Raw genomic sequence first — 19,180 nt, 5'->3', positions numbered from 1 at the left:
TTCTTTTGTGTCCAGTCTGTTGGTAAAGTTTTTGAAGGATTAAAAAAAATCTCTAATATTATGTTTTTCAATGCTAGCATTTTCATTTGACACTTTTAAAAAATAAGTTTTCTTCTCACCGTGGAAATTCCCCATGTGTTTATTATTCTATTGATTATTTTGTCTCTTGAGAATTTTTTTCCCTTACATTTTTTTGTCTCTAGTACTTTATCACTGGATATCAAACACCATTTGTAAAAGGACAGCAAGGACTAAGGTAATAATATTCATTGCAGAATGGCCATGCCTCTTTTGTTAGGCTGTTAGTGTGGGGGGTTCAGTCAGTCTAGTCAGTAATTGGGCTGGGTTTGGTTTTTATTGTTGCTATAGTTATCTTCAGGGTACGACGGACTTCAAGTTCTTACAGTGGACTGCCATTTACTTTGTGATTAGTTTGGAATCTCGAGTCCTGGAGAGTTTTTCTCATAATTTCTGCTCCACTCACAGCTTTCAGCATGTTTTGCATGCCTATATGAGAGGATTTCTCTCTGTGCTCTTGATTCCTCCCAGCAGTAGACTCTTGTAGTTTGTTAGTTATTTCAAGGTTTGTGGTGGGGCTACAGGTCTCAGTCTTAGGCAAGCCTGTGCATCTGAGGCTCAAGAGTGGGTCTTTTTCAGTGTTCCTACCCTTGTCCAGGTAGCAGCAAACTTTTGCTTTATATTAGTGCAGGATTCTAAGTAAGAGTGGGTGTTCTCTCCTTTGTGACAGCAGGTGGCTTTTGCCTAGTGTCCTTGCAGAGTGGGGTGGCATGGGGTTGCCTTGACCAAGTGAACCTTAATGAACCTCTTTAGGAAAATGGAAATGATATTACTGTCTACATTACTCGATATGGCAGTGAAACATTTTATGTACTATAAACTATTTGGTACTATACAAATGTTTGCTAATTAGGTAATATTTAATGCAAGAAGGTATAGGTTGAGCCATAACTTGAAAGCATTTAGAGGACTTGGATGGACAAACTGAAGGGAAGAGAGCATCTTGGATAGGTTGAGCAAAGACAAAGATTACCAGCCATATTTGAAATGAAAGTACTTTTCCTTAAATCAGTTCTTTTGTACCTCAAAATGTTATCCATCCATCCGTCCGTCCGTCCGTCCGTCTGTCCGTCCATCCATCCATCCATCCATCCACCCACCCACCCATTCATTGTCTCTTGCTGTGCTTTATCAGAAATTGAGGCTTCAGAGGTATGTGGCTTAACTGTAGTAGCAGGTAGTACCTAATAATACATTTCCCAATACATTGGAATGGTCAGAGAAATTTAATTGAGACCTGGGTTGGTCTGGAGGCAGAAGACAACAGCTGAGTATCTCTTTCACTCTTTATAGAGATCTCCTTTGCCTTTGGACTCCAAGGAATGAAAAGAGAAACTCTGGTTTATAGAAAGGTTTTGTTTTGTTTTGGCCAAACATTGACAAGATGCTTTGATAACATTATCTAATCTTTATTATATATGCAATATATAAATCATTTACTACTTATTTATATCCACAAATAAAGAAATTTAGTCTCAGAAGGATTAAGTGATTTGCTAGAGGCTGCTCAATCACTTTATGTTAGAACATGCCTTTGACCAAGGTTAGTCTGACTTCAAAGGCTGAACTCTTTACATTACTTTGCCTCCCAAGGCTCAGAGATCCAGTAAGGAAAAGTAGTATTCAGAAACCTCCAATCGAAAAGCTCCTACATTTTTGTTTTTAGATGTTTATTTCAGCAGATAATTTTTTATTGCTAGATAAGAACAGCTTGCTAAAATTCAATGAAATATCAACTCATAGCTTATGTGTTCAGCATCATTGGAGGTACATATTCTCTTAATAGTTTACATATGACCCCCCAGAGGCAATTGTGACCTTTTGGTTATAGCCAGTGTGACATTTCTTAAGTTCCTGTGGCTCGGGATCATTTAAACTTTCATATCGTATGGGATTAGATGATTTACAAATTAGATATTGGCCCATTTTTATCTCCTCTTGAAATATCACTTTAACCCTGGTTTGATTTTAAAAGTAGATGCTTATTGTGTTATCACAAATAAATGATTTGGAATTTTGCCAAGTCTTTACAGTTTTTTTTTTGGTCCCAATGCACATCCTAAAATCATTTTATAACAAGATTAGCAGCTATTACAGTGGCAGATTTGGATGGCTAAATATTTGAAAGCACATTAAAAGACTTGTTTATATTGTTGTAAAAGTATAAGATTATATATTACAATTTAAAATGGCAATATAAAACATTTTATCTTAATTCTGTATACCCATTGGCTATAGAGATTTTTATAAAATAATCCATATATAAAATCATTGGACTTTTTTTTTGTAATCAGAATGCATAGAAGCAATATGATAGAGGTATATGTAAGACCAGATTTGTTTGTTCATTCATTCAGTTATTTTATTAACAAATATTTACTATGGTAGATACTCTCTTAGGTCCTGGGATTCAAAGAGAAATAATATCTGGTCCCTGTTCTCAAACGGTGTATAGTTTAATGGGGTAGGCAAATAACTTGCTAAATTATAATATATTAGGATGTTGTAATAAACATGAGAGAACTGCTGTGGAAGCATAGAGAAAACTGAGAATTGTGACCTATTTTTAATACATTTTCTTTATATAGTTTTGTTTTTTATAACAAGTTTTTGTAGAAAAGTATGAATCTGCTAGGGGGTATGTTCCAACTGTTTCACATATGTGCTATCAAAGAAGCAGAATATAAGAAATCAGGAATCCAGCAATAATATGTGTATCCTGACAAACTTAAGTATTTAGCTTAGCCTAATCTATAAATGGAAATGTTTTCAGTTCCATAAACAAGGGGATACCTGTTAGATATCGGTGTGTTTCACAGGCCTTTTTACTTGCTATAGAAAGATGCTTCCAAGCCAATGTACAATGTAGAGGATCCTCTTAAAATTGAGAGTTACAATCAATGCTGAAGTCAAAAGTTCCAAGGCTATTCAAAGCCCAAGGTAGACTTTCATGACTCATTTTATCTAAATGAAACATTCTCTAATTTATTCAAAAAAATATTTCAGTTACCTATTCTTTAATATGCTGAAAGAGTGGTGTAGTAATTTGGAGAAATAACTTCATTAACAAGTGGAGGATTGCTGCAGCAAAGAGTAATTGCCTGACACGAATGGGGTAGCAGGATACCCAGAGATTAAAAGAGAGTTTTAAAAGGTTAAAAACAACAGCTGTGTTTAAGGATTAGTGAATTTTAGTTCGCCTCCAGAAAATGAAGCAATTACTTTTTTTGTGTGAAATGTTTCATTATGTATAATATTAATTTAAAAAAGAAATCGATAGTTCTAAAGTATGAAGGAACTTTTGGCTGAGATTTTCCTATTGGAGTTACATAGCATAACAAAGGAAACCTAATCTTTTGAATACCTACCTTGAGTATTGAGTTCCCAGAAATGATCTTTACCATTAAATTCATTAGTTCCTACTTGTCGCAGCTTCTAAGAGTAGGAAATTGAATTGTTTTGTTTTATAAAATGCTTTTTTTTTGTTTGAGCAAATATATTTGCAATATTCGTAGATTCTACTTTGTACATAATACTCTTGGATATCCAGATTGGTTATGGTAGATATATTTATGATTAATTTAATATTCTGGCTAGCAGAGTTCATTTATTCTACAAAAAACACTATATTTGGTTTTTAAGGTTTCTGAATAGAATCCAAGGAGATATACATTTTATACTCATATTAGACATCATTGCATTTTTTAAATGATTTGACCTTGAGCATAGAATTTGTGCTCTAGATTTTAGTTTCCTCATTTATAAAGTGATGTGTTTGGATTATATAATCTACAAGTTCCCTAATGAGATTTTTAAGATCCTTAATACTCTATCAGTGCCTCATGATTTTGAATAAAGGCTAAATTTTAAAAAATCCTAGTAGCAGACAAATTTTTTGTATTTTCTTAGTTAGCATATTGAGTATGCAAATGGATATAGCCTTGGGCAATGTAATATGACTACCTTTCTATTGTGTCTCATATCAACCATTGGAACAAATTTTTCCTAAGTTTTGCCCCAAGTTCTTTTTTTAAAAAAAATTCCACTTATTAAACTCTTTTTAAATGGTTTCTGCCAGTTGCCATAGTCCTTTTAAATTGTCATCATTCGAGGTAGTCTTTTAATTATTTTTTTCATTGACATCCTAAGCTCTTTAATTTCCACTGACTCTTGTAACTTTACTTTTACTGTTGATTTATTGCCCAAAAGACCATTAACATTATTCAGAAATTTTGGCTTTGGATACATAGCCAATCAAGACCTATATGCAAATCCTTTTAAAATTGTTTTCTTCAGCAGACAGTATATATTTCAGTACTGAATCCTCCATAATTGTTCTGCCATGACTCTTTGAGGGTAAAAGCCTGCGATTGAGAGAAAACAGTATGTAAAATAACCACAAGGAGAGAATTGTCATGAGCACTAATTCATTCACTTGTATCCATTTATTCTGTGTATCCCCTGCTACATCTACTGTAGCCCTGTATGTATAGTGAAGGAACAAATATTTGTTGAATGAATGAATGATCAAAACATTGGCACAAATTGTTTTTGGACCATCAGAGTACATATTTAAATTATATACTGTAAGAATAAAAGTATGGGATGCTGAAGAAGAGGAAATTGACATTAAAAAAAGAGCTTTGTTTCTTTTCTATTCAGTAATATTCACCATTTTTAAGCTTCTTTTATATGAATTTAGCTGTGTTATTCTTTGTTTACTTCTAATCTCAACATTTGTAAGTTATGAACTATTTCAAGTACACAGAAAAGTATAGAGAATATGAAACATCCATATAGCCACCATCCAGATTTAGCCAGAGTAGACATTGAATTTTTTATAACAGTATATAGTTATAAATCAATCTTGCCCGTCTTATATTCATTAGTTATTTCCACTATCTCCAGACTATGGCACTAGTGATACAAATTAAAGAATCATGTAGATAAGTTAATTTTTTTATGTGAATTCCCTCTTCAGCATTTCATACTTAGAGTCTTTTTCTTTGGCCTTTAAATTGGTCACTTTGCATTACTTGTATGAATATCTAATATAAACAGAGAGCAAATTTTGTGTGTGTGTATGCATGTGTGTGAAATCTATAGTGAAATCACAGTTTGGAGAAGGAATTATACGTTTAAAGTCTTCAATTTTGTGAAAACAATGATTCCACATTTCTTCAAGTGGCTGCCATAGAATAGAAATTGAAATCCCTGGGGGGGAAGTTGCTAGAAATCATAGTATTCCTTTTCAAAGTATTTTGCATCCCCTTATATGTATGTTCAGTACTTCATTTCTAACCCCTACACACTGAATCATGCTGTGAGTCATAATACTGTGTTATGTTTTAAATTCAAATATTGTTTTTAAAGAGAAATTGCTGCTAATGTTGGCTAAGCTGCACATAATAGTTTAGTAAATGGTTGTAGGTTTGATTCTTCTAATGTCAATCTAAACGTGAAATAATATTGTTCAAAATCCTTTCAAGACATTGAATAATTGTTTCAGTTAACTAAATGCTTTACCAAATAATATCAATTTATGAAGTATAGTTGAGTTTAGTGCATTTATTATTTAAAGAAAAAAGTAATAGGGGCATATCTACATAATTAAATGTTAATGGATATCTTTTGAGTAGCCCTGTGTTCAGAGAAAGAGGCAATTTAGTATCAAAATAGAGCAATGAAATTACAGATCATTGAAAAATTTCAAAAGTAATGTATGACTTAATTTGCTCTTTTTTCACTTAATTTTTTAAAAGAGCAACTCTATTGAGATATAACTTATATAAATGTACAAATTTTATTGTACATTTTGATGAGTTTGGAAAATTTTATATACTCATGTAACCACTATCACAATCCATATATAGAACATTTCCATCAAACCAAAAAGTTCCTTTGTGTTCTATTCCAGTCAATGCCCATTTTCCTCCCAGGCAACCATTAATCTATTTCTGTTACTATAGATTAGAGTAGACTCTTCCAATGTTTCATATAAATGCAATCTTGTATGGACTGTTTTTTTCTCTAGCTTCTATCACTTGGCTCAATGTTTTTGAGACTCATTCATGTTGTGTATATCTGTTGTTTATTTCTTTTTTATTGCTGAGTAGTGTTGTATGAATATATCCATAGTTTGTTTATCCATTCATTTGTTGATGGACATTTCATCCCACTTTTTGGCTATTTCAAATAATACTGTTGTGAACATTCATGTACAAGATTTTTTGTGTGGACATGTTTTCATTTCTCATGGGTGCATACCTAGGAGAGAATTGCTGGGTTGTAGTAAGTGTAGTAAGTGATATTACCAAACTGTTTCACTAGATGATTATATTTACAATTTTACATTGCCTCTAGCAACATTCGACAGTTCCAGTTGTTCATATCCTTGTCAGTGCTTGGATGTTGTCTTTTTATTTTACTGTCTTATTATTTTATATTGTCTTTTTAGCTATTCTACTGGGTATACAATGCATCTGTCTATATGTGATTTAATGATATACCTGATAACTATGATATTGAGCATCTTTTCATGTGTTTATTGGCTATTTGTATTTTTTCATTTGTGAAGTGTATGCCAAATCTTTTGTCCATTTTAAAATTGGGTTGTTTGTCTTCTTATTAATGAGTTGTGGGAATTCATTATGTGTTCTGAATACAAGTCCTCTGTTAGGTAGGTATTGAGAGCATTTTCTCCCAGCTAGTGTTTAGCCTTTGTGTTTTCTTAATGGCATTTTCCAAAGAGCTAAGGTTTTTAATTTTGATAAAGTTTAATTTATTATTTTTCTATGGTTCATACTTTTTGAGTCCTATTTAAGAAAACTTTGCCTACGCTAAGGTCATAAAAATTTTCTCTTATGTTTTCTTCTAGAAGTTTTATAGCTTTTGCTCTTATATTTTGTTCTATGGTCCATTTTAAGTTAATATTTACATATAGCATGAGGTAGAGATCACAGTTCCTTTTTGTTGTTGTTGCACATGGCTATTCAGTTGTTCCAGATCCATTTATTAAAAAGACTTCATTAATTTACTGTTAATTTACTGTTGCATCCGATTTGAAAATTAATTGAGCAAATATGTATAGGCCTATTTCTAGACTCTCTGTTCTGTTTCATTCATCTGTCATTTATGCCATTACCACATTGTTGTCTTTATTGTGGCTTTATAGTGAGTCTGGAAAAGGGGGAAGTCCTCCAACTTTGTTTTCGTTTTTCAAAATTATTTTGGCTATTCTGGGTTTTTGCATTTGATATAAATTTTAGAACCAGCTTTTCATTTTCTACTAAGAAGTCTATTGGCATTTTGACTGAAAAAGCACTGAATCTATGGATGAATTTGGGGGAATTGACACCTTAACAATATGAAGTTACACAATCCATGAAAATGATATGGCTCTCTTTTTATGTAGGTATTCCTTAATTTCTCTCAGCAAAGTTTTGTAGTTTTCATTTTGCAGGTCTTGCGCATGTTTTGTTAAATTTATTCCTAAATATTTCAATTTCCTGATGTTTATTGCTAGAAATCAGTTTATTATAATCAAGAAATATATTTTAAATACAAGTAAGGTAAATTATTAGAAAAAGCTCTCTACCTATGAGATCTGAATGATTTGGTCAAATCAAACAAATTTTGCCAATTTTTATTCTGTAGATAAAAGATGTAGATCATTTTTAGGAGGTAAATTTATCATCACTTTATGACATATGCATTTCAATAAATACTTTAAAAAAATTTTTGTGTATTTTGAATGTAATACTAGCTAACATTTAAAATTTTATTGGTTTCTCTCATGACTTTTGTGATCATTAAACCTGACACAACGGCTAGAATTATTACATTTAAGTATTATTGCTTTTAGCATCTATAAATTTTTGATCGTATTTGTTTTCTTTACTACTGTATTACTATAAAAATGTTGCTTTATTTCTCTCAAAATAAATAAAAGTGTATAATTATCAAATAACATGAGTAAGTCATAATAAATCACTTCCATGAACAAACCAGTATCTTCAATAATAGTGCACATATTTGTGCACATATTTGAATGCAATGTTAATGAAAAATCCAATGGTTATTTGTCATAGCATAGTGACAAAAAGAGATAATTTCTGAAAATCATTATTATAATGTTTGGTAATGATATCTGTTAGTGTCTCCTTTTTTCCCTCATTCATTTTTAACTCTAAAATAGTAAAAATTAAATGGATCTTTACTCTTAAGTGAATATGCCAATATAAATAAAATACAGCATAATAGCACTCAGTACTATTTATTTATTTATTTATTTATCGCCTACAGCACGTGGTATTCCTAGGTGGTCTCCCATCCAAGTACTAACGAGGCCCGACCCTGCTTAGCTTCTGAGATCAGACGAGATCGGGCGTGTTCAGGGTGGCATGGCTGTAGACTAGTGCTCAGTATTTTAGATTCTTTGTTAATTATCTTTGAGGTCTAAAATCGTTGAGGTTTCTAAAATCTGACTGAATAAAAAGATTCAAGGATTGCTCCTTCAATATTCAAACTTTTATTTTGTACTAATTGTCCTTGAGGGTTGTTTGACTGAAGCATTTGACCAAAAACAGCATTTCCTGGATTCATTTTGAATTTAGTATGTACTTTGAAATGTAAACCAACTGTTTACAAATGTTTAATTTTAACTGGTTGATTAATTTTAAACTGTCTAAATTTAATTTTAACTAATTGATCATTTAATATTATTTTAGTACTGTAGCTCTCTATTAACTTACTATGAACACAGTAGTACTGTATTTTTTGTTTTAGTAAGAAATTATCTCAACAAAAACTGTGTTTAAGTAACATAGTTTGAGTAACCCAATGTATTCAGAGAGAGTATTGAGTCAGTTCTATCAGAGGTAAGATAATACCATATCTGGGTAAGATTTAGAAATTGTATGTTAAGTGACTTATATTTAAATTCCATAAAGATTATAGAAATGTTAATATATGGATAAAATTGATTGCATTTAGTTACATGTATAAAAACAACACTATATTTATAGCTTCCTCAAATAATACATTCTCATTGAAAAAAATATCCAGCAATATAAAAAATCTGAAAGTCCCTTTTTATCCCATAGAAATAGCATTTGTTAATGAATTTTCTTCTAGGCTTTTAAATGCAGGTATAAACATAATTTAAAAAATCTTTCTGTGTTTATATTATTCTGTGTTTATATTATTCTGTGTTTATATTATTCTTCTTTCTATTCTTTTTTCTTCTTTCGCTAACAGTAAATATTAAACATCTGACCATAACAACCCACCAAACTTCTAGTTCATTTTTTTTTCCTAGTTCATTTTTTTAATGGCTGCATAGTACTGCATCGTGAACTGTTCCTTAGTTTATTAGAGTCCCCACTGATTGAGAGTTAGATTTTCCTTGACCTTTTGGTATTTTATACAGTGCTTTAGGGGGATATATACTACTTTATATTAATTTTCTATTGTCCTAACAAATTATCACAAACTTAGTATTTTAAAACAACATAAATTTATTATTATCTTATGGTTTTATGGGTCAGAATCTAACACAGGTCACAGTGGGCTAAAATCAAAAGTCATCCTTTCTGAAAGCTCAGAGGCAAATGTATTTTCTTGTCATTACTAGCTTCCAGAGTCTGTTCACATTTCTTGGCTCATGGCCTCCTTCCTCCATCCTCCAGGTGGGGAAATAGGAAATCACTACTAGGACTTCTGAGTTTAAGAATATGTACCTGAGATCTAGGAATCAGAAGGATATTGTACCTTTCTCTTTCACCCATAGAGATAATGGCTGGACAATAGACTGCTTTTCCAACATGTCTACCACTATGCTTTCCAATAGCAACAGCTTAGCTAAAGCATTATGTCCATATTTCAAATCTCATGTAAGTGCATCTAAGTGATGCAACCTATTTCGCATCGAGAACTTTACCTGCAAAGGAATCTGGGAGAGTAGTTTTCCTGCTTTTTTGTACAAGAAGTCAGTTTATTAGGAAGTTGGAATGCAGGCTGAGTGTTTCTATTTCACCATATTTTGCACAGTAGATATCTAGCCACGTGCTGAAAGGTTGCTACTAATTTGTGTTTGCTGTATGAGGTTGACCAAGAGCTAGGAAAGTGAGTCCTTTTTATGAGAGCCAGGATTCTTAGTTGCAAAAAACAGAATCCATGTTAGTTGGTTTAACTGAAAAGGCATTTATTAAAGTATTAAGGAACTCTTAGAATCCTGGGAGAGCCAGAAAGTCAGACTTGGGTGAGATGCATCAGATACAATGCCCAAATCACATTGGGAAACTGCTTCAGTGAAGGCATTATTGATGCCACCACTTGTCATTGAACCCATAGTCTGTGTCGAATCTCATGAAACACTTGCCTCTTCACTTTGCTCACTAGTAAGTTGAAGTCATATGTGAATGTGTTTGATTGGCTGAGCCTGTCTATTAACAAGGTAAGATGGGGGAGTGAGTTCTGGCTTTTACTCTGGAGAGGAGGAATTCACAATGTGGGAAATTTTTTAGACCTTAAAAGGATGTTCAAAAGATGTGAAGTATCCAGAGACATGAAGATGTCTGCTATAATCAGCAATAAGTTGAAGACAAATAAACTGTATTTTATAAACGGAATGATCTGGTTTCACATGATATCTAAAATTCTCTTTGTTAACTCCTAACTTTTTTATGAATCTGGTTTAACCAGTCCAGCCTGTCTCCGCTGGGTGATGCAGGACTGTTTTAGGACATGTGTAGGCCTTAGGAACTCTTACTTTTGGAGGCAGACTGTATCGAGCTCATTAAAGTGTATCCACATCCCACATTAAGTACAATTTAAGTTCAACCACATGTGTTAAATTGAAACTTACCTCTTGTTATGTTTTGTTTGAACTTTTATTGATTTTGATCTTACAGTTTTATAATATTGGCACAATATTTTTTTCAGATTTCAAATGTTAAGCCTTGGAAAGCACAGAGCCCTGAAGCAGTGTGTTTATAACGTCTAATGCATCAAACAACCTTAATGCTTTGTGTGGGATCCATTTTTCAAATTTGGACCAAAGGGTAAAATTGGTAGCCTCTCCCAGCAAGATAGTGTAGCATCAGTGGTAATAAGTGATGAAATCCCCAAGGGGAGAAGAGGAGACAAGAATCAGGTACCTGTTAGGTACCTGTGTGTGTACAGCATAATAAAAGGAACACATTGCTAGTGGCTTTTATGGTTTAGAAGATGTACCTGTTTTATGAGAACTGTAAAATTAACATAATGTGCCATAGAAGAATGTGTAGATATGTAAAATAATAAGTATATCACAAAATCAAACCAAGCTATCATTAGTATTTCTAAACAGGTAGAAAGTGATAAATAATCTTTGTCTACCAAGGAATCCCTTTTAGCAAGGATCTATTCAAAACGAACAAATTATTCCTTTGATCAGCATTGTTAGTCTAATGTGACAATTTCATTAGAATGTATTTTTCTGTGTTTTACTGATGCTGAAAAATCACAGTACTTTTGTGAATGAGGAGGTCTACTAGTTTCAGTTTCTGTTTTAGTTTTCTTATAAATCTGTAAACATTTGTATATATTTCATGAGGTCCAGGAAATAGTCTTAAAAATGTTTTTTCTTCCATGGTTAGTAGTAATCATTTCTTAAAGTGCAAAGTGTCACCATCATCAGACACAATAGGTGATGTAGTGCCGTCATTCCTTCTTTTTAGTATTTAAATAGGTTTTTGCCATCTGAGAAATATTCATACAGTGTCACTGGTTGTCTAGGTTTAGGTGAATTACACAATTATTTTAGTAACTTAAATAAAAGTTTATTAATTGTATAAGTGTAACATGAGCTCAGTATATAAGATATAGCTTAAATCTCTGGCTTCTATTTTAAAACTTTTGAAGGATCACATCTAGGTATGTGAAATAAAAAGGTAACATATTCATCTGTGTATAATTTGTGTTTTTCATAGATTATACAGTTAAGTCTCAGGCTGTTTTCTAATTAATAGAAATATTGTTACTTTTGTGATTTTTAAAATTTTTTCTTTTTCATGAAAGCAACAACAAATATTTAGAACCCAGCCAATACTTTTCCCCGCCAGTTGTAAGAGAGAGAACATACATGTAAAGAGAAAGAATATACAGAAGCTAGGTGCAATGAAGTGCATCCCAGACATTACATGGATTATCACTAGGCCTTTGAAGGTAGTGTGGAAAATTTGGAGCTAAAAACATTTAATTACATTTAAAAAAATATTAGTTTGATGGAGTTGTTCCCAGCCCTATTGTTTACTATGGAGGATCATCTATTTCATAGCCTGCATTCTGGTGGTAGAAGCTTACTTTTTTTCCTTCGCTAAAGTTTTTTGAAAATTGTCTAAGGGATTAACTGTCACCTCATTATCTTTGTTAATCACCTCTAGAGATTTTGCTATTATTCATCACAGTGGTCAAGAGGATCACAAAGAAGGTGCTAAAGCTTTATTCACAAAGAAAGTTGTTGGCTGCTGCCTATATCTGCTGTATATTTTCTTTGAACATTTCTGGGGTAGTAATGGTTAGAATTAAATATTCTTTGAGAAATTATTCTTAATACTGTGTTCATGGGAAAGATTAGATGTTAGAGCAATATTGACTATCAAATAAAACCATAGAAAATAGAACATTAAGATATATAACTAATGTTCCCTCAAAACAGTTTAGAATATTCGCCTATTCATCTAGTTCTTTTAAGCAGTTTTCTTGAAAGTTTTAAAGTAAGACTTTTTTCTTGCTTAAGAACTTAAAAATTTTTGGCAATGTGAAGAAATTTTATTTATATTCTTTCACTCTTATAAACTTCTTTATTTCATGTGGTTTTTCTTGCAGTATTATTGAGCTATAATTGACATATAACATTGTATAAATTTAAGGTGTACAACATAATGATTTGATACACACACACACACACACCACAATATGTTTAGTTAATATCTATTACTTCACATACTTCCAAAAATTTATTTCCATTGTTATGAGAACTTTTAAGATTTACTCTCTTAACTTTCAAATATACAAAGCAGTGTTGTTGGCTATAGTCGTGTTGTGCGTTACGGAACCGAACCTACAACTGAAAGTTAGTGCTTTTTGACCACCTTCTCCCAGTTCTTCCCTCTGACCCCACCTCCGCCTCTGGCAATCACTAATGCAATCTGTTTTCGAGGTGTTTTTTTTTTCATTCAGATTCCCCATATAAGTGAGATCATATAGTATTTATTTTTCTTTTTCTGACTTATTTCGCTTTGCCTAATGCCCTTAAGATCCATCCAAATTGTCGCAAATGGCAGGATTTCCTTATTTTTTATTACTGAATAGTATTTCATTGTATATATGTACCACGTTTTCTTTATCTGTTAATTCATCAATGGGCACTTAGGTTGTTTCCATGTCTTGGATTCTTGGATATTGTAAACAATGCTACAGTGAACACAGGAGTGCAGGTATCTCTTTGGGATAGTGATTTCCTTTCTGTTGTATATAGTCCCAGAAGTGGGATTGCTGGATCATACTGTAGTTCTATTTTCAACTTTTTGAGGAGTCTCCATGATGTTTTCCATAGTAGCTATACCAATTTACATTCTCATCTACAGTACTTCAGGGTTCCCATTTCTCCACATCCTCACCAACGTTTGTTGTGTCTTTTTGATGACAGCCATTCTAACACATCTGAGATGATATCTTATTGTGGTTTTGATTTGCATTTCCCTTATGATGAATGATACTGAACACAGAGCACCTTTTCATGTACCAGTTATATATTTGGATATCTTCTTTGTACAAGTATCTATCTACTCAGGTCCTTTGCCCATTTTTAATTGGATTATTTGTATTTTTGCTGTTGAGTTCCATGAGTTCCCTATATATTTTGGGTATTAATCTAAGATATGTGTTTTGCAAATATTTTCTCCCATTCAGTAGGTTGCCTTTTTATTTTGTTGATAATTTCCTTTGCTGTGTAGGACTTTTTAGTTTGATGTACCTGTTGTACATTTGAATATCTTCTTTGGAAAAGTGTCTACTCAGGTCCTTTGTTCATTTTTAATTGGCTTATTTATAGTACCACTTTATTTTTTATATTATTGCTTGTGCTTTTGTGTCATATCCAAAAAATCATTGCCAAGATCCATATGGAGGAGCTTATTCTCTCTTTCCTTCTAGGAGCTCTATGGTTTCAGGTCATATGTTTAAATCTTTAGTCCATTTTGAGTTAATTTTGTGAGTGATATAAGATGGGATCTAATTTTATTTTTTTGCATGCGATTATATTTACATGTTTGATAAAAACATCTATGGACTTTTCTTTCAGAGATAAAAAACTACGGAAATCAAAGTTGTAAAATGAAGACGCTCTCTCAGCTAAGAATGCCTTTCTAGAAATGTGTAAATTCAATTATCCTTTAATAAGTAAATATGTCTTCAAATATTCTCAGCAATGTGTTTTTAAATAAAATGAAAAGATGACATTGCTATTCCCAGTAATAATACAAAATGAAAATAATCGCAACACAAATCCAAGATGTTAGAGATAAGTGAAAAGTTATCTTGCTTTTTATAATTAAAGTTTGATAGTTTAATATTTATGAACAGGCTTATAGACTTCATAATTACTCAGCTGAAATATTACTTCCTTTTTTTGAAAGCATTCTGTTTTTTCCTAAGTCAAAAACAGAAAACTTAAAGTACATGACTTGGTTATAGTTTTAGAACAACGATGGGCGAGAATGTTTTAAAGACTTAGGAATCCTTTCATGTCTCTGATATTTCATCATTTCCATTCTATATCTAGTTTGGTTGCAAAATAATAGAAACTGATGCTGACTAACTTTAGAAATAAAATTTATTATATTATTATTTTTGATTATAAAATTTTTAATTAAAAATTTAAAATTAGATTTATTTTTAAAAATTAGACATATAGGTTTCATAAGTACAGTTCTATATATCATCTGTATATTTTATTGTATGTTCACCACCCAAGGTCAGATCTCCTTCTATCACCACATATTTGACCCCCTTAACTCTTTTCTACCTTCTCCCTCGTAGAAATAAAATTTCTTGGTTAAGCAATTCCCAGAATCTGTGGGGAAGCCTGGGAAATAGACAGGAAAGAAGGCAGACTAGGCCCAGGAGCCTCTCTGTCCAGATCAACCTGCAGGATCAGTCTCTACCTTCCCAAGAGGTGAGCTGCTTTTCGATGAGGGGATACATAGGAACAGTGAATTTCCTGGGTTATCAGCCTATAGCTTTACTTTTTCCACTGTAAAGTGAGCTCCTTTTTCAGAATCGGTGTGGTGTGATGTACCAAATGTCTATTACATCTTCAGTCGAGCTTTCCTTCCCTTCTCTTTTCTCTATATCTTCAACCTGTAGTAGTATTAAAAATATAAATAATTTTTTAATGGATTCCTAAAGAGGGGTAGGTAGTATTTCTTCTACTGGTTGCCTTGATTTTAATGGAATTATCTCAGGAGTGAACCTAGATGTGAGGACAAATAAACATATGCTTAGGTTCAGACTCAATGATCCTTCACTTTTAGCTCTTACAACATTTCACATATTAGTCCACCATCTCTACCCTTCCTTTATTTTTCTCTGCTGCAGAGATGCCACCTTGTAAATCATGCTATGAGCAGTCATTACACTAAATTGTAACTAAAAAATATATATATATATTTTATATATAGATGTAAAAATCTATATGTAGATTTTACATTTATATATAAAATATCTATCTATCTATCTTCCCCACACACTACGAACTCCTGGAGAACATGAAACAGGTTTTATTGAAATGTATTTCATTTAAATTTAATTTATTTTAAATTTATTTTCTTCACCTAACTATGTTTGGCATATAGTAAGGGCTCTGTTTTTAAAATAAAAGTAACATGTACACATGATTAGAATCAAATATTTCAAAGGGCTTATGGTGACAGTCAATAGTCCCTTTTCCTCCCTGTCCTACTTTGTCCGGTTTCTCAGGCTAACGATTTTAACTTTTCTAAGTATTTTTTCAGGCAATCATTTCTATATTTCTTAAAAATTATGCTTATCCTAGTATTTCTGTATTCATCAATTTTAGACAGCTTATTGACTACCTTTCAACATTTCTGAGATACATATCTCTCAGTTTTTGATTTTATGAATAATCAGTATGTATATTATTTTAACTACATAAATAATATTCACCACAGAGCTAAGTACTATTCTTTTGTTATATTTTCTTTCTTATAGAGCTTTCTTTTCCCCATCCCCTTGCACAATGTCCTTTCTCATATAGCTTTTCTTCTGCTCTTCTGTACTGTATATATTTTTATTTTTTTCCAAGTCCTCTATCATTATAATTTTTTAAATCAGTCTTTTTTCCCTTGTCTTAACTGGGATTTTTTCTTTAAGCTCATAACATGGCTAGCAGCTAGGACTTTCTTTTACTATTCTCTATTCTCCTAGGTCGAATCTCTCTCTCATTCTTTTTTTTGATCTATGTCTTCCTTCTTGGTGTACTTTCTTGTTTTGTGGAAACACATCTTCAAGTAACTTCCTAAGAAAGAGAGAGAAATTTTGAGTCCTTGTCTATCTGAAGACATTCTTCCTTCACATTTTATTATTTATTTGGTTAGCTATAAGTTCTAGTTAGGAAATAACTGCCCTTTAGAACTCGAAGGCCTTATGTATTGCCTTCTAGCGTCCAGCATGGCTCATTAAAAGTCTACCACTTGTTCTGTCAGAAGTTTTTAGGATTCTTTTTTGTCCTTGGTCTTCTGAAATTTCTCAGTGAAAAACCTAGATATGTATCTTCAAAAAAATTAATTTTTATGTGTACAAAAAGGCCCTTTTAATTGGAAGATTTACATCCTTCAGTCTGAGAAATTCCTTTGTATTAGTCCCTTGATTATTTCCTCATTTTCATTTTCTCTGTTCTCTATTTTGGAACTTCTGTTAATCAGCGTTGGATGAACTAGATCAATCCTTTGTTTATTATTTTTCTTTGTTTTCTATATAATCACCATAAAAATTAAAATAATATAAAAGGGTTGACAGTGGAAAAAGTCTTACCCCTGATCCCATATACTCTAGTTCCCCGAGACAGTTCCTCTCGTTTTAGCTCTGATCTTACTCCTCTCTTCTTATATCTGGTGCTTCCAAGCCTGGAAACTCCGGGGTTCTGATGGTATACTGTCTCCCGTCTTCATTTTGGGGTTCCTCCACCTTGCTTCACTAATTGTCACTCTTCCATCTGCTTTCCATCATCCATAGGGGCATGATACGGACAGTCTTTTTTTCCTATCATGTAACTTTCTTCTTCCTCATTGCTTTTGTAGGTTTGTACTTTTTAACTGCTCTTTAACCATTTAGTGGCGTCTCTAGAGGAAGAGATAAGTGTGTGCTTTCAGTGTTTCAAATTCTGCTATTGACTGTTGCTGCTTGTGTGAGCTTTGTGTGAGTCAGCCAGCTCCACTTGAAAAGCTGAGAGCAGATTGGGAACCAAACTAAACCTTTAAGGATTTGATTTTTAAAATATGTGATACAGATCATTAAATGAATCTCTTAATTTAAAAAAGGTACTCCTCTGATAAATAGTAAAATCTCACATCCTCCTTTAATATTATTCAAAATTAGAACATATTCAATATCATGACTCAAAGTTAAGAATTGCTTTGTTTTTTCCTGCACAAACTCCTTTAGATACTTTGATTCAGAATCCGCTCCGTACAACCATTCCATACTATCCTTAAAAAATTACTAATTTAAAGACTGCTCTGCATGTTATAACCCTTGACCTAAAGAAGTGTTTCATCACGTCTAATGTGAAAAATTCAGCACACATTTCAAGGGAAAGTTTGAACAATATTTCTAACCAAATGATACAGCATTATAAATATACTTGTTTATTTTTTAATGAATTTGAGAAAAAGATTAACTGTTTTGTGTATATATTTAGTTATATGTAAGCCTGCCTTATGTACACAGTCGCTTCTTTTGAACATATATGTACCATAACTTAAATGGTACTTTTATTTTTAATTTTAGCTGCTTTCTAGAAATAGAACACCTTTAAAAAATGAACATCAAAGGTAATTTACTTGAAGAATTCTTAATTTACTCTCACAAATTTTAAAATCATTTTTTTCTTTTATTACAGTTTTTGACTTTGAATTGTCATCCTTTCTAACTTTTAATTTGCTCTCTTTTCTTCAGTCACCATTATAAAGTAACAGCCATAATGGTAATGCTAGGATATGTCACCAGCATTTATGTAGGTCAGTGTACCTGGTCTCATAAAAGAGGATTCAACCCAAAGTTGATAAAGAAAATGGTGCTTATATTTTAATAATGACTTGATTCATGTTAGTTATAAGATAATAAAAATAAAACAAAGCTATTTAATTATAGATAATGACCAGGTTTTTAAATGAATATAACTTCATCTTACCAAAAGGCAACAGTATTTCAAATCCAGCTGAGAAGAGACTAATGATCTATCTATTTAGTACCTGCTAACCATTGTTATAACACTCATTTTGATGGAGAATATATACTTACATTGTGACAAGAATATCATGACTGAAAGAGAACTGCGATTGCAAATTATCATAGAAATATGAAGATGAAGTCATTATAGACTCTTTGGTAGTTAATAGAGCAATCAAAAACAATAACATTTGATATGAACTATTTTGATTACAGAAAGGCCATGACTCACTTTTACATTCATATATCTGCAAGAAAATTTTTAGGTTTATAAGTGTGACCCTTTAATTATTCATATTTTTGGTAACACAATGAGTAAATGATGTTACATTTTTCAGAGGGCAAAAGAACTGTTAAATCAAAAACCATATGTATAAAATGGAGACTGTTACAGAAAAACTGATCTAATTTTCTCTCCAGTTGAATACATTAAACAAAAGCTTAAAAGCCTTGTCCATGACTTAAAAAAAAAAATAACCTGAGAATCATTTTACCAAGTAATTTGCTTTACAAGATTAATTGGAAATTATGCCAATTCTAAAACATAGGTTAAAATTTTTTGAAAATAATTTGCATTTGTATAAAATAG

General features: G+C 32.0%; 1 protein-coding gene and 1 pseudogene across 1 annotated transcript in view; one reads left to right on the top strand and one right to left on the bottom strand.

The window, feature by feature from the left end:
- Positions 1-19,180, top strand: part of CAMKMT (calmodulin-lysine N-methyltransferase) — a 339,386-nt gene that overhangs the window by 40,626 nt on the left and 279,580 nt on the right. The window lies entirely within an intron of this gene.
- On the bottom strand, positions 8,374-8,492 carry LOC120622279 (uncharacterized; annotated as a pseudogene).

Source organism: Pteropus medius, unplaced genomic scaffold (assembly GCF_902729225.1).
Source record: "Pteropus medius unplaced genomic scaffold, Ma_sr-lr_union100, whole genome shotgun sequence".
Classification (NCBI taxonomy): Eukaryota; Metazoa; Chordata; class Mammalia; order Chiroptera; family Pteropodidae; genus Pteropus; species Pteropus medius.
Note: the sequence above shows the minus strand (reverse complement) of the source record. Positions and strands in the feature narration are given on the sequence as shown.